Here is a 3,573-nt window from a genome sequence, read left to right on the forward strand (position 1 = left end):
TCTCTTTCCACCTTCCACTACCACTGTAATAATTACTTGTGTTTTAACTTCTACATGTTCTTGATTGCCTTGGTTCACATTTTGTCTCTTAAATCATTACCCCAATTCCAAGAATAAAGGGGAAATTGTTCTATTATTTGGCAAAAAGCAATGGGATGTTGTAGAAAAAGTATAGGATGTATTTTAAAGGAAAGATAACAAATTGAGGATATTGTCATTTGAACTGCCTCCTGAAATAAGATGAAAAGAAAAAATGTAGCTCATGCTGGGGCCATTGGCTGCTACTCCATCAGCTGCTGCTCTGAAGATAATTTGCAAAGAGACTACAGTAATCTGGGCTGTGAGATCCCGGTTTTACCCTGTTTCACAAGAATCATGTGACATTACAACCTTCTTAGATGCCCTTGAGTAAACTAGCCAATCCACACAAGTTGTGTAAATGCAGAGGAAGCTCATATAAAGTGTGAAAGGATAAAATAATTCAGTAACATTTGGGAATGTACAATAACTTTGGGGATATATGAATGAGAACAGCCAACATCAGGCGATACCATAGCTTAGCCAGAAAGCGCACACCTTGCCTGAAGGGGGTAGCCCTGGATCTTTGCCTAGGAACCTAGTGACATGTGGCGCTACACACATGTAGCTTGTGGAAGTGGCTGTTCTTTTCTGATTGTTATTTTGGAAAGGCTCAGCACTAATGGTTTGAGCCAGTGGAGGCTTGGATGAAGTTAAACAAAGATGAAATCCAGACAAGACTGAGATGCTGTTTGATAGATGCCTGGTCATCTCATCCTGGTTTCCTTGAATGGGAACCCTTTTCTGAGACTAAAGGAAACCTTCTTCAACATACTATTACAGGATTGGAAGCAACCATATGTGGTAGTGGACAATCCCATCTGTACATTAAAGTTATACTAATACACTGAACTCTAAACTCAGTAAACAAAATATAGATGCTGGCTGCATAGTATGCAGTGTCTAAATCTTATTGTTGTTTAACCTGATGCCTTGCCCATCCAACACACAATAAACCTGGTGAGCTTTCCCAGAATTTCCAAAACAATGGAACTGCTTGTCCCAATTTTATCTTTGTCTTAGATAGATGAACCCAGCCACTGGGTGCCACAATGAGGCTGGAGAAAAAATGGCTGACTTCAATAAAATGCTGCTAATAAGTCAAGCTGAGAAACATATTGATGGAATGTATCTCACGTTATTAATGTTTATTCTATTTTCTTCTCACTCAGTAATAGATGTGACTTTCATTGCGAAATGGTTTTGCTAAAGAAACCCATGTTTGGGTTACAAAGCCACAACTTTATAAAATCATGTTGTACATGAAGGATAGTCCTAGACCTGTTGCTCAGCTATGACTGACTGTTGAGAAATCCAGATTTAGTGAGCAGAGCATGGATTTGCATACACCAGCTATACTATTGTTGAATGACTATAGCATTGACTTTAATCCTACCCAATACTGAAGCCACTTAGAAACCACTACTAGAGAAATATATTAATTGCAAAACACTGGGACAAAGTATAGCAAACAACTATCTGCACCATTTGCTTCCAAAACCTCTACAAATTTTCATTTTTCATATTTAGGACCTTAGAAATACAATCTAATTCTGAATTGGCTCCTCTTTGGCATTGTTATCCAATCCATACTCAATGTTCTTGTACGTTGTTAAGTGATTTATTATTCCCTCACTATTTTTTTTGTACTTGTTTTAGTATTTTATGATTGGTTACATGATTTTAATTGTTGCTGTACAGTGTGCTGCCCAAAATCACATTGTTTGTTTAGTAATTAAATAAAACCAATCAATCAATCAAGCTATACTTAAAAGCCTTGTGCCTTAAAATGCTATCTTCCTAGATATATCTACTAAGCTTTTTGAAAAATATTTTAATATCATTTTGGAGGGGAAATCTGGGTATAAATTTTTATATTTATTTCATTTATCTAAATGTACATGGTTCACATAATTTCTTATAGCACCAGATCACTGAGATGGAATTTACTGAGATGGAATTTGAACCCATATCCATCTAACATTATTTTATAACTATTTAACTGATTATAGTTGCATTATTTTGGTCTCAGTTTAACACCTATCTGGTCAGGGACTCCAGCTGGGTAAGAGGTATTAAATGATCGGTGATCAGAAGTAATTTATGGTTTTCTTTATCTTGTTCTATGAATACATGAATTGGTGGTAGATAATGAGTTACTGGGATTACAGAGCATGACAAAGTCAACAAAAAAAATTAAAGGGACAATCAGGCATCACAGAATATAGCATCTATATTGACTAAAAAGTGTGATCTAGAAAACCAATTCAGATTGTTTAAAAAAAACATTTTTTTCTAATTACACTTTACCTCAGAAGCAGAAATTCATCTGAAAGAAAATTATATCTCAAATTTTGAGTCAGGTAACTAAATGATTCAACAATATCAAACTGAAAAAAAATTAAAAATATTTTTTTCTCTGCTAACCATTATTCTACTACAGACTCGTTTTGCATAAAATGGTTGACAAGATCAAAATGGAATTGGGTAGTTTGATTTCAATGTGTTGTCAGATCCCAACGATTGACTCAATAAGTTGTGTGAATAGACCATCACATTAAGCCATAAAATAATTTATCCATTTGGAGTAGCATGCTAGAGAAGCATAGGAGTTGTGCTTTAATTTGTGCTTTGTTTCCTTTTTTCTTCAAAAATACAGGGAGTGCTCGTGATTGGTGCTCAACAATTTTTTTCTTCTGCATTAACTTTAATGCCCAGTTTGCTCAGTTGTTTGTAACTCTATCAGTAGCATAACCTGGGCATATTCTATTCTAAACACAATGCAGATTTTGCTATAAAATATATATGGTGTATTCCTGCTCTGTATAATGCACATGCACTCATAAATCTGTTCAGAAACTTTTTACATAACTATACGGTGCTAAATGAAGATTAGTGTCAATTTTCTGGGGCACAAAGGAAAAAAAACCAAACCATAAGGCAGTTCCTGAGTATTCAGGGGAGTATTATTGGGTTTATGAAACTGACAATTAAATGCTTGAACTGTTTGCTTTAGCTGCACTGTAATAAATACAGAACTCCTGAATCTGATGCCCCCTATAGCAGTGGTGGCAAACCTATGGCACTGGTGCCAGAGGTGGCACTCAGAGCCCTCTCTGTGGGCACCCGCGCCGTCGCCCCAGTCCTAGGCCTTCAGCTGGATTTTATAAAACCTTTTCTCTTTAGGCCTCCACTGCCATGTGCAAAAAAAAAAAAGGTTCAATCAATCAGTCAATTTCAACTTCTTGCGGGAAAACAAAAAGATCTTGCAAAGTTGGAATTGATTGAACTTTTTAGTCCCACCGAGTCTGCCATTACCACCGCAGCCACACCCACCCAATGGCCACACCCACCCGGCACCCGACGATGCATAAGTGGGTTTTGGGTTGCAGTTTGGGCACTCGGTCTCTAAAAGGTTCGCCATCACTGCCCTATAGTCATCTGGAACCATGTAATAATTCTTCCACAAAATTCAAATCTATGTGGCTTCAAATA

This window comes from Protobothrops mucrosquamatus, unplaced genomic scaffold, assembly GCF_001527695.2.
Source record: "Protobothrops mucrosquamatus isolate PMUCROS unplaced genomic scaffold, P.Mucros_1.0 scaffold7, whole genome shotgun sequence".
In the NCBI taxonomy this organism is placed as follows: domain Eukaryota; kingdom Metazoa; phylum Chordata; class Lepidosauria; order Squamata; family Viperidae; genus Protobothrops; species Protobothrops mucrosquamatus.